General features: G+C 42.4%; 1 long non-coding RNA gene across 1 annotated transcript in view; it reads left to right on the top strand.

Moving 5' to 3' along the window:
* The first annotated feature begins 440 nt into the window (after window positions 1-440).
* LOC310764901 overlaps window positions 441-13,273 on the top strand; it is a 111,511-nt gene continuing 98,678 nt past the window's right edge. Inside the window, exon 1 of the long non-coding RNA XR_014549336.1 lies at window positions 441-463. This is a non-coding gene — a long non-coding RNA (uncharacterized lncRNA). The remainder of the gene's footprint in view (window positions 464-13,273) is intronic.

Raw genomic sequence — 13,273 nt, 5'->3', positions numbered from 1 at the left:
TATGTAAAATATGAGGAGCCTCTGTTGTAGAAAGCCATAGCTTCTCTGTTGCTGAATCATTCTCCTACACAGAGGCCCTTTACAGTCTCTTGTGATGCACACAGGAACAACCCTACATGAATTGACAGCATAAAGAGTACAGTGGTACCTCGGGTTAAGTACTTCATTCGTTCCGGACGTCTGTTCTTAACCTGAAACTGTTCTTAACCTGAAGCACCACTTTAGCTAATGGGGCCTCCTGCTGCCGCTGTGCTGCCGGAGCACAATTTCTGTACTCATCCTGAAGCAAAGTTCTTAACCTGAAGCACTATTTCTGGGTTAGTGGAGTCTGTAACCTGAAGCGTATGTAACCTGAAGCGTATGTAACCCGAGGTACCACTGTACTTTAGAGTAGGTCTGTTCTTAATTAAGGGCAACACAGCCAGAAGCTATACAGTGGTACCTCGGGTTACAGATGCTTCAGGTTACATACGCTTCAGGTTACAGACTCCGCTAACCCAAAACTTTGCTTCAGGGTGAGAACAGAAATCGCACGGCAGCTGCACAGTGGCAGCAGGAGGCCCCATTAGCTAAAGTGATACCTCAGGTTAAGAACAGTTTCAGGTTAAGAACGGACCTCTTGAACGAATTAAGTTCTTAACCCAAGGTACCACTGTATAACCATATTATAAGACTTGAAACCTGAACAACTTGTGCTATATACTGCTTTTTCCTCTGCCCTCCTATTCCCTTTTCCTCATGTGCCATGCATTTTTAAATTATGAGCAGGGCTGTCTTAGTGTGGGTTTCTGTAACCTGCTTTTTGGGGGAGGGGGCTGATGGGTAAGGTAAAAATGCCACAAATAAATAAATAGTACCACACCACATGGCTCCACAAACGCATAGCTCTGGCTAAACCGGTTTCATTTTATCCATGCCTCCAAAACAAGCCAATTTACGTATTTGCAAAATGGCTGTTTAGCATTGTGATGTTGTGTAGCCTAGTATTTTACTCTAAGTTCAGTCATTAGGGAGGAATAAAAGTATGCTGCAGTGTTGAGGGAGCAAGGGATTCACATTGGGGCATACAGTAGTAGCACACTAGGAATTAAATAACACCAAAGTGAGTCACTGGGCAGACGAGATCGATGATAAAATTCAAATGAGCCCACTTGCGGCAATCCAGGGATGCTGATTTGTGCTGCAGGGTGAGCACTGCTTTATAAAGAAAATAAAACAAAAATGAATTCATCACACAATTCTTCACCCCAGGCAAAAGCCGGAATGCTTGATAAGAAAAAATGTATATCCCTGAAAACGAAGAGAGATTAATACAAAGCAATTCTTTATTTTTTTTGCCTTTTGTTTGCAAAGAAGGAGCACAGTATAAATGATTAAACCCATAGAAAACACCAAGCATCACCTCATCCAGATAACTACCTGCATTCTTTGCTGCAGCAGAAGTGGTACACATTTTTAAAAATAATTTGATTATAAGCATACAAAAACACAGATCCTCAAAACATATTTCACCTTATAAATTTGTAAGCTATTTCATCATGCAGTGGACTTTTGAGAGTAATGTAAAACATAATGGTTTGCATAAAACGTATGTGCGAAATTGTGAGCGTCTGACTATACTGACTGCTTTCATTGGTTCACCTCTTGTGATGCTGCAATGCCAAAAGCTTTTTGTGGCCCTCCAAGCCTCTGCAATCAAACTGTTCATACAGTGGCACCTCGGGTTAAGTACTTAATTCGTTCCAGAGGTCCGTTCTTAACCTGAAACTGTTCTTAACCTGGAGCACCACTTTAGCTAATGGGGCCTCCTGCTGCTGCCACGCCGCCGGAGCCCAATTTCTGTTCTTATCCTGAAGCAAAGTTCTTAACTTGAAGCACTATTTCTGGGTTAGTGGAGTGTGTAACCTGAAGCGTATGTAACCTGAAGCATATGTAACCCGAGGTACCACTGTATATATATGTACAGTAAGCCTGCAACTTACACAGGAATTACCTTATGAGGATCGTGCCAAAGCTGAAATTGTGTATAGTCAAAACACATTGGGTGCAATGGTGAGTGGAACTGCCAATGTCTTTTCCCCCAGATGCCCATCCATCATCATCATCATCATCATCATTATTATTATTACAAAAGTTAAATGTGTGTAAGCTGCCGGCTGTGTGTGTGTGTATCCGTGTATCCTTGAATTATTATTTTTTTAATACTGACTCTTCCCCTCCATACATTGCTGATCAACAATTGGGTGATTCATTCAAAGGCCCAATGAGTTCTGCTATCCCATTGATATCAATGGAATTTGAAGCACAGCCCTGGACCCAGAAGTAAATCTTTGAGTTCAATAAGGTTTGCTTCCTAGTAGTTGTGCTTAGGATTTGTGTGTGTGTGTGTGTGTGTGTGTGTGAGAGAGAGAGAGAGAGAGAGAGAGAGAGAGAGAGAGGGAGAACGCATGCATTTATGTTAGAATTTTCATATAACCCTTTTAAGGCAAATGCCCACTCAGGGAAGATTAGGATGCCTTTTAAATAAAAAACAAAACACTTTAAAGTACAAACAACAAACCAGCAACATTTTAAAAAGCCAACACAATAGAAGCAAAGAACAGAAAGAAATGAACTCATAATCTGCAGATTCAGATGTACCTTATTTTGTCTGCATCGTACTCAGATTTAGGATTCTAGGATCGTCGGTTGCAATTTCTTACAATATAACGGCTCCAGTTTCCTTTCCGGAGCAAGCTCACCTTTTGTTCATTTTTACTGTGTGTGTGTTTAACCCACACACTGAGCTACTGTGGATCTCATCAAGTAAAACATAAATGTGAACGTTTGTATCAATGCCTCCTAAATGAACATGTGTGATCGGCGAACACACTCTTCCATTTTCTCGACAGAAACAAATTGTATCAGAGAGAACCGACTTCCTAATAATAATAAAAAACCAGGCCAAGTATTTGTGCCTTACCAATTTTCCGCATGGCTGACCTTGTCCAGATTTGTTGCCCTCTGATTAACTTTCATTTTGAATTGTCAATTTACCCGCAGAGTATCATGAGCAAAATAGTCACTGTGGCCCAATATTTCCAAGGCAGGCTGGGTGAGTCGGCTGCGCAAAGCCCATGTCTGTGTACACCTCTCTTTTATAGCTGAAAATAATTTACTAAATACCTTAAAGCAACAGTCTCATTGAAGTTCATATTTCCTCTGGGCTCAAGCTGCAAAACATGCACGTTCTGCATTATAAATATTACACTCAATCAATGAGGGCTTCTTTGAAAAATTGCAGACAAAGTTTCTTTCCAAATGATCAGAGGAGATCACACTCCAGGGCTGTGCTTTGAAAAGCGGGAACAAGTGTTTCTACACTGTGTTTTGTGTAGCTTGAATACCATTCTTACACCAGAGACCTTCCTTTTGGAATTAGCCTAATAGTGTGCCTGGGAAATAAAAAAATGAAGTGATTGGTCAATAAAAGTTCCATGGCCCCTACCATTTTCAGACTTTGGTCAGTTTTTTCCAGTGAAATAGGGGGAAATAACTTTCTGACCAGAAAGGGGAGCTGACTATATTATTGTAAGGTCTATCAGAAGGTGACCAGCTATAGAGATGAGTCAATGTAGAGAGCAAATGCCCCTACAGACCTTTGATGGATTAATTGATTGACTGATTGTATTTCTATGCTGCTTTCCATTCAAATGACTCTCAAAGTGGAAGTCGGATTGCCATTTGTCACAGATGCTTTAGTTGAGATTCCTGAAATTCAGGGGGCTGGACTAGATGATCCTTTCAACTCTACAATTCTACGATTCTATGAAATAGCAGTAACATAATTAAACATAAAGGGACATCAGAAATACAGCGTAAATCATATAAAATAATCAACAAATTGTCAGTAAAACAATTACAATCTACAAAACACCATTAACAAAGCAGCAATTAAAAATAAACTAAACGTAACAATGATAACCAAAGTCATATTATATGATTAACAAACAATACAGCATTTATAATATTGTCTTGCCAAATGCAAAGTGGCTCTTTTAAATGAGATTCAGAAGTAATACAAAACACAAGTGAGTGAGTAGATTAACAATTTATTCTAAACAGCTAGCAACATACAGTGGTACCTCGGGTTACATACGCTTCAGGTTACATACGCTTCAGGTTACAGGCTCCGCTAACCCAGAAATAGTGCTTCAGGTTAAGAACTTTGCTTCAGGATGAGAACAGAAATCGTGGTCTGGCAGCGTGGCAGCAGCAGGAGGCCCCATTAGCTAAAGTGGTGCTTCAGGTTAAGAACAGTTTCAGGTTAAGAATGGACCTCCGGAATGAATTAAGTACTTAACCCAAGGTACCACTGTATACATAACCAAGCAAGCACTTCAATCTGCCACTTGGAAGCCCTCAAGATACGCTGAAGTGACTCCCCCAGGTAGCCTCAGTTTGCATGGCCCTGTGGCCATCAGTCCAGGCATGAGCTTCTAAGACTCAGCCCAACACCATCTGATTTGTAAAGAGCTAGCCTGTTAGCCTGCATTGCTTGCTCGACTGGCTACATGCAGGTTATTCATTAGCCACCTCTCCCAATGCCTCACGCTCTCCAAACAATGTCTAATAGCAAAGAAGGTGAAGGTACCCAGCACTCCCGTCCACAAATTAGGCAGGGGTCAGCAAACTTTTTCAGCAGGGGGCCGCCGGTCCACTGTCCCTCAGACCTTGTGGGGGGCCGGACTATATTTTGGAAAAAATATATGAAAGAATTCCTATGCCCCACAAATAACCCAGAGATGCGTTTTAAATAAAAGGGCACATTCTACTCATGTTAAAATACGCTGATTCCCGGACCGTCCGCAGGCCGGATTTAGAAGGCGATTGGGCCAGATCCAGCCCCCTGGGCCCTAGTTTGCCTATCCATGGATTAGGGCATTAAAGGCTGTCCTCAGCCATTAAAGAGTTGAACAAGAGATAGGCAGGAAGGAAAACCAGGTTAGATCACTAACTCCTTGAAATACAAATATCTTCCGGATAGATTGCTCATGCAAATATATAAAACAAAATTATCAACATCAACAAAATAATAATAAATTAAGCACTGTTAAGTTCATATGCACACCCTCCATGCCCCCATGACTCATACTCTTTCCCTCCATTCAGTTCTTTAAAATATGCATAAGATACACATAATGCCCATTGTTAAGCCAGCTGGACCATAAAGAAGGCTGATCGCCGAAGAATTGATGCTTTTGAATTATGGTGCTGGAGGAGACTCTTGAGAGTCCCATGGACTGCAAGAAGATAAAACCTATCCATTCTGAAGGAAATCAGCCCTGAGTGCTCACTGGAAGGACAGATTGTGAAGCTGAGGCTCCAGTACTTTGGCCACCTCATGAGAAGAGAAGACTCCCTGGAAAAGACCCTGATGTTGGGAAAGATGGAGGGCACAAGGAGAAGGGGACGACAGAGGACGAGATGGTTGGATAGTGTTCTCGAAGCTACCAGCATGAGTTTGAGCAAACTGCGGGAGGCAGTGGAAGACAGAAGTGCCTGGCGTGCTCTGGTCCATGGGGTCACGAAGAGTCGGACACGACAAAACAACTAAACAACAACAACAAGCCAGCTCAGCAAGATGCCGGCTGGGGTCCCTGGTGGAGATGGTGGGGCTCTCAGACCTTCTGCCAGTGGTAAAGGGGATCTTGACTCCAGGTAGCCTGCCCAGTTACCATTGGTGAGGAACCTGCCCACATCACTCTCAATAATCGGGAGGTCTGTTTCCATTTGAGGAAGTCTGAGGTGAGCCTGTCCCTCCAGAACGGCAGGTCACAACTGTGCTCAGTGTAGAAGCCAACCAGGAGGTCTTGCAGCTTCCCCCCTTCTGATACCCACAGACAGGTATGTAGAGACAATTTATACCGGTGCTCAGTAGAACATGTGAACAAGTCTAATGGGAGGGGGGAATGCAGGCCTGATGGAGGTCTCCTACCTAGAACTGCATAACCTTTTCAGTCACAATGTGTGTTCTGTCTTTTACTTGGGGGGCAATAATTCTTTTCTCTGAAGGTGGAGGTGAATTAGCCTTCCCACTGGGGGGGGGGGACATTCTATTTCTAGCATAGGGGAAGTTATAGAGGGATGGGGTGTGAACTGCAGATTTGTTTGGTGAAAGATTAGCTTCGAAGGCAGAGACATATACGTAATTTGACAAATGGAAGTTGAAGGACAAGGAAGCTTTTTCAGCTACAGAAAATTCCTACATCATGGGCTTCTGGGTTCATTCAAACTAAGGAGGCACAAGCCATAATTTGTTGTCTTCTATCCCTCAGTGTGGTTGAGACAGGCAGAATGGTTTGATAGGTAGGTTTTGATAGGATGATGATGATGATGATGATTATTATTATTATTAAAAATTGTACACTGCCCTATACCCATAGATCTCAGGGTGGTTCACAACATAAAATCACAATATATCCAACACAAAATGTACAATAAAAACAACCCAATAATTCCCCATCCCTCATATCTAAGCTAAAGCCTCTGAAAACCACAAGAGGCTGATTTGGGAGTGGGGTGGAGAAGAATATAAAACCAAATAACCCCCGAGGCAAAGAAGAAGACTGGCCACACCAGTCAGGGCAGGTGGAGACCCTCCTCGCTTGACACCACCACCCCTGTTCACCGCAACCACCGAAGGGTGTGGACAAGGCGTGGTGGTGGGGCTGCCAGCCTTGCCTGGATACCTCAGTAAAGGGCTGAGGGGTTTGAGGAGAGTCCTCCCCACACTCCGTGCTCCACCTACCTGCCTCTCTCAGTTGGGATGGGGCGCTTCCACCATGTGCTGCTTTGCTGTCCTCCTCCTCCTCTTTGGCCTGGATGTCCAGCACCCAGTCGATGGACTTCTGCGCCTGAGACAGAGCCTGCTTGGTGATGGTGTCAGCTTGGCACTAGTTCCATGTGAAAAGAGATTGGCTGTTAAACCACTCTTGGAGTTGTAGTTCCAAGAGGGAACTATCCTAACAGCCCTCGGCACCCTTAACAAACTATGTTGGTGTTCTTGTTTAGTCGTTTAGTCGTGTCCAACTCTTCGTGACTCCATGGACCAGAGCACTCCAGGCACTCCTGTCTTCCACTGCCTCCTGCAGTTTGGTCAAACTCATGCTGGTAGCCTCGAGAACACTATCCAACCACCTCGTCCTCTGTCGTCCCCTTCTCCTTGTGCCCTCCATCTTTCCCAACATCAGGGTCTTTTCCAGTAACAAACTATAGCCCAGAATTCTTTGGTGGAAGTCATGACTGTTTTAAGTGCTATCACTGGGATTTAAATGTATGGGGTGGATGTGGCTGCAGTCAGGAGCCCCAGCTGAATCAGTTCCACCAAACACACAGCCCCACCTCCTTCTAGGTTGAACACACATGCAGGAAGAAGGGGAGCACACTAGCTGCTGTTTTTGCTCCAGTTTTTGGAAGACGTTCCTTCCTTTTCTGCCCAAGAACCGTAAGCCCGTATATCTTCTCAATTGGGATATAAAAAGCAACTAGACCAGAACAGATGAGCCATGCCAAAGACATAGGACATCTGTTTCCGTAACTGACATCAACACTTCGCAGACAATGTGAGAATCAGTCAAGACCAAATCTACTCACTTACCACTTCAATGAATAATTTAGCAACATTTGTTTTATTGCTTTTCCTTCTCAAAGAGCTTCTGCTGCCTTAGATGTTCCGCCTTGGACGTGCATCCTCTCCGGGGTTGATCAGGGCTGGATTCCTCGAGAGCAGATGCTTACTTTCGTGAGGAGATCAATTTTGGGGGATTTAATGCATCACATAAACAAGCCTTTGAAAAACATAGTGGACCATTTTGGAAAGGAGTTAGAAGGCCTAACCAACAAGAAACAGGAAGAACTCTCCAGCAAAATGAGCTTGGGATACAATTGTTGCTACATAAATCGAATTCAATGTGTCATCGGGACGGTCCTGCAAAGCACCTGTTTCTGTTTCAGAGTTGTGGATCAATAAAGGAGAAGTGGGCTCACCATCTGGCAATATCAGGAGTGAGAGCCCACTGTTGTGCTCAGGGAATTGATACTTAGAGCCCCAGCTGAAGTTGCTACCGATATCTCGCCTGGAGCAAAATGGGAAGCAAAATGCCTTTACATGAAACGTCAGAGGAATTGCAGAGCTGCCAAAGGGACAGATATCGCTTGCCACATTAGCCTGTTTTTTTGGAGGCAGCTGCATGATGAGTGCAATGTGCCTTTCTGGCACACAGAAAATTAAGACTTCCTTTCATGACAATGGCAAGCAGCTTTGGGGGGCAGTTACTCGGCAGTAGATGTATTGTTTCATCATCTGGAGAATTCCATAAATATTAATTGCAAGCTACAGATCAATAAAGTGATTTCCTGTGATGATATTTTACCCTTCTCTAAATAAGTTTTCTTATTTAGCAGCATCAAGAAGGAAAGCGCCTGCTACTGGCTTACTGATAGTGACGTCCGTTGAGAAATTTTGCTGGCCTTATCATGAGCCTTTGTGCTTCTCTGGAAATCACGAGATGTTTCTTCCCAAGCCAGAACACTCACATTCTCTGTCTTGCAATTTCATTTTAAGCTAAATTCGGAGGCCGTTCTAGTCTTATCTCATTTGCCCACTGTGTGGGGAACATAAGGACATTAATTTTCTTTTATTTCCAGACATTTCTAAGCCATATTTCAAGCTCATAGCCTTCCCAAGGTGGCTTACATTAATAACATTAATAACAAATGTAGAATTTCATTAAAACACACACACACACATTAAGACATGCAGTTCAAATATTTTTACCTACCCTTCACCATTGTGTCTCAGGGCAGGTTATAGCAATATAATCATACAAATGAAAAACAAATAAAACAATTCAAAACCAAAGCAGCAGAGTATAGGTTCAACAAAAGGAAACTGGTGGGTCTCACAAAAATACCTTAACTTTCAAAGTTTGTTGTTGTTAATCATCATCATCATCATCATCATCCACCACTTAATTGCCAAGGTAATTACTAGCGTAAAGCCAATAACAAAAGACACACATAATTAACATAGGCAATAAAGTGACTTCATCCAAACGTAAAAATAAACACCCACAATTAAAATGGACAGCAATAGAAATCCATTAAAACAGCACTACAATTAAAACAGTGAAAACAGGAGATGATAGGAATACTTGTCTAAACAGGTGTGTGTCCCAGAACTGGCAGAATGCCAGTACAGTGGTACCTCGGGTTAAGTACTTAATTCGTTCCGGAGGTCCATTCTTAACCTGAAACTGTTCTTAACCTGAAGCACCACTTTAGCTAGTGGGGCCTCCTGCTGCTGCCATGCCGCCGGAGCATGATTTCTGTTCTCATCCTGAAGCAAAGTTCTTAACCTGAAGCACTATTTCTGGGTTAGCGGAGTCTGTAACCTGAAGCGTATGTTACCTGACGCGTATGTAACCTGAGGTACCACTGTATTGTTGTGGCCTCTCATATTTCAGTAGGGAGAGCTGTCACACTGGGGCTGACAGTGGAAAATACCACCTCTGCATTACTGTAAGCTCATATTCATGAGGCTATGGCAAAACTAAATGGTTTCCATATATTACAGAAGCTCAGTGATACTAGACACACCTCTGTGGGGAGGGAGTTCAACTCTGGGTGGTGGTGATGTTTGCTATTGTCTATAGGAATACAATCTCCTTGACCAGGAAGTCTCTTGGCTGTACTAATGACTAATGATACCCTCAGATACCCTCAGAGATTTCCAGGTCCGGAAAGCAGTTCTTCCAATATGGGAGGTGAACTTCCTGTTTCAAGACTGTAGCTTGCTTTGTACATTTATTTATATATAAAAAAGCTGTCTTAGTTACTGGAAAGTGAAGTTCCTTCTTGGCTCATTATCTTGATAAATCAAATGAATACAAGGCCTACTGACAGTGAGACAAGTCTTGATTAGAAACAAATCTACCAAAATGACAACTGGAAATATAGACGTTCACACTACAGCACAATAAACCATGACAGAGGTCTCCATTATAACGCATTTCTGGTATAATAATTATCAAATAATCAATACTGAGTTAAAGCATAGAACGTGAAATATACTTCGGGTGTGTGAAAGTCCTTAAATTTATCTAATCTAAGTGCTGTTTCTTGGTTAAACAACTGCTACATTAGCATAAAGAATTGCAATCCTTGCTTCCAGTCAGTTATATATATGCCTTCCCTTCCATTTCTCTTCTCCTTTCTTTCTTTTGCTGTTGTAATCAAAACCTGCATTTGCTCTCAAATACCAAAACGACTGCAACAAAGACAAGTACAGGTGTTTAAATAATTGCTCTAGTTTTTCGTTCTTGCCAAAGGATGTTCAAAAAGTACATTTCGCATTGACTTTGCCTCTGGTGCCTTCTACAGTCACCACGGCTGCTGAAATTGTTGCTGACTGCCCAGCTGAGGAGAAGTCCCACTTCCTCAAGATGAAAATACCTGGAGCTACCTGGGCTTGGTTGCTAGGTAACGCATGTCTGGGAAGCAGGGCTACTGAAACTCAGGCCCGGAGGCCAAATGCAGACTCACAGCCTCTCTGTCTCACCCTCGGGACTCTTCCCAAGCCATGTGTGGTAGGTGGTGGGAATGTAAGAAAGTGAAGGACTTCTGGGAAATGATTTATAATGAGATTTTTAAAAATGTTGAAATATACATTTGTAAAAAACAACAACAACAGAAGCCCTTTTATTTGGTATTGTAGGTACAGAGGTACAGAGAGGTAAGTGTGATAAAAAAATGTTTTTATATGCAACAACTGCAGCAAGAATACTATTAGCCCAACGATGGAAGCAGGAAGAATTACCAACAAGAGAAGAGTGGCAGATGAAATTGATGGATTATGACCAAGTTGGCGAAATTAACTGGGGAAATTTGGAACCAGCAAGACCAGACTTTCCTAAAGGACTGGAAGAAATCCATTATATATTTGAAAGACAATTGTAATCAATCGACACTGCTTGTAGGGTTACAAGAAGTTTTGTAAGGAGAACTATATGAATTATTGCAAAAGAGGACTAAGAAGGAGTTTATTTAGGATTTGGATTTAATAGCAATAACTATAATAATAAAATGCAAAATTAGAAAGGAAGTTAGAAAACCATCAGTCAAGGTTGATGGAAGTCCTAGGCTGTGATAGCCAAAGGTTTGTTATGTTGTTTAAAATGGGATGTTATGTTTGGAAAACATGTGTAAAAACCATGTGTGTGTGTTTGTGTGTGTATAAAGCCATGTGTGGTAGGAGTTGGGAGACCAGGGTTCAAATCTCCCACTCAACCATGAAGCCCACTGGGTGACTTTCGGCCAATCACAGTGTCTCAGCATGATCTACATCACAGTGTTGTTGCAAAGATAAAATGGAGCAGGGAGAATTATGTATACTACCTCGAACTTCTTGGAGGAAAGGTGGGATATAAATAATGTTACAAAAGTCAGGTGCCTGCCCCTCTCTCTGCCAAGCGGTAGCAATAGCCCATGGTGTCCCAGGCACCCACACAGGGTCTGTGTCTCTTCAGAGAATTGAAGACATGGCAGAGACTATTGCAGGTTTAAGAAATATGGTTTATTCATCTATCTGCATGAAGGGAGTCCAGATCTTATGGCCTGGTCAGTTCAACAGGCAGCCTCAAGCCAAAATGGATCTCAGCGCTCTCTTTTTTGCTTTAAAAAAAAAAAAAAAAGCCCAACAACTTTGGGCAAAAAAAAGTCAACAACTTTTCTGCCTGGATGTTTTTTTTTTCAGGTAATGCTTTTCATGACATCTCCTTGGCAGCACCACATGAATGTCTATGTGTGTCAGGCTATGAACTGATGCCTGTAGCTGTCCCATTAATGGCAACAGTAGAGGAACTTGTGGGTCTCCAGATGTTGGACTACAACTCCCATGAACCCCAGCCACTATGGCCAATGGTCAGTGATGATGGGACTTGGAGTCTAACATCTGGAGGACCTCAAATTCCCCACTCCTGCTTTAACAGCAGTTATTGACTGGTAGCAGTTAGGTGCTCAGATTTATTCTGCCTGCATCTCTGTCTTCTTCCATTGATCTCTGCTTTTTTATTTTTTTAAAATAGGACCTACCTGGGCCTACCTGGCACAACCCCTGTCACGCGGATGCTGAGAACAGATAGTACCCATTAGCTTTGTCTAAACAGGGGCAGATATGTTTTTCATTTATTTCAGCGGGCTTCCTAGTTTATAGCACTAAAAATTATTACTTTGTTTTGAAGGCATGTTTATTAGACTGTTTTATCTGCATTTATGCTTTGGGAAAGGTGCTGAATAAATTTTATAAAGAAATACATAACTAGTTAGAACAGAGGAAAGTATATCAGAATACTAAGCATTCTCCATCTGGAAGACTAGAGCTTTGAGGTAAAGGCAGGTGTATTATGTCTCTGCCACTTGGCTGATGTATAATAGTGAACAGGGAAAATAAAAGTGCAGAGATATTATGCTTTAAGCACATAATCATCTTTTGTTGCTTTCATTTATAACTCCAATTTAGATCTTCTTGGATCCCCCATAGCCTCTTTGTTAATTATCCCTTTTTCTCCCTGCTGCTTCACCCCCCCATTTAATTCAAGAGGAACATGAAGTTTTAAAAGATCTTTAATGCCCCTAAGACACCAATTTTTCTCTTTATATAATAACACTTTAATTCTTCCAGCATCACCATTTGCCTCTTGTATATCTTTCTTCTCTGATATGTTTTTGTGCCAGGGTAGATTAAAGCTTTGCTGTTTTCAACCTTTCCTAAAAAGCCAATAGAAAGAAAACCAAGTACTCAAACCACAATTTTCCGGCCTTTGTAACTTATCACAACAATATCAAAATAAGCTCCAATAAACAAGAGGGGAAGACTCAAGAACTACAGAAGCAGACCTCTGAACACTCAAAGCAGCCTTTGGAAGGCAAAGCCCATAGAATGATTCCTGCTACACCCCAGAGGAGGGGGAGATGAGTGGTGATGATAGGTGACTCCCTATTGAGGGGAACAGAGGCAGTAGTGTGTGGAGGAAACAGGGTGTCATGGGAGGTGTGCTGTCTTCTGGGTGCGAAGGTCCACAATGTGATGGAGAAGTTGCCCACTGAACACCACCCCTTCTTTCTGATTCAGGTAGGTACAAATAATACTGCCACACATAGCCTCCAACACATAGCAAGAGACTATGAGACACTGGGCAGGGAGCTGAAGAGACTTGGGGCGCAGGTAGTCTTT

Source organism: Podarcis filfolensis (genome assembly GCF_964270895.1).
Source record: "Podarcis filfolensis genome assembly, chromosome: 6".
Lineage (NCBI taxonomy): Eukaryota > Metazoa > Chordata > Lepidosauria > Squamata > Lacertidae > Podarcis > Podarcis filfolensis.
The sequence above is the reverse complement of the archived record's forward strand: the minus strand, read 5'-3'. Positions and strand labels throughout refer to the sequence as shown.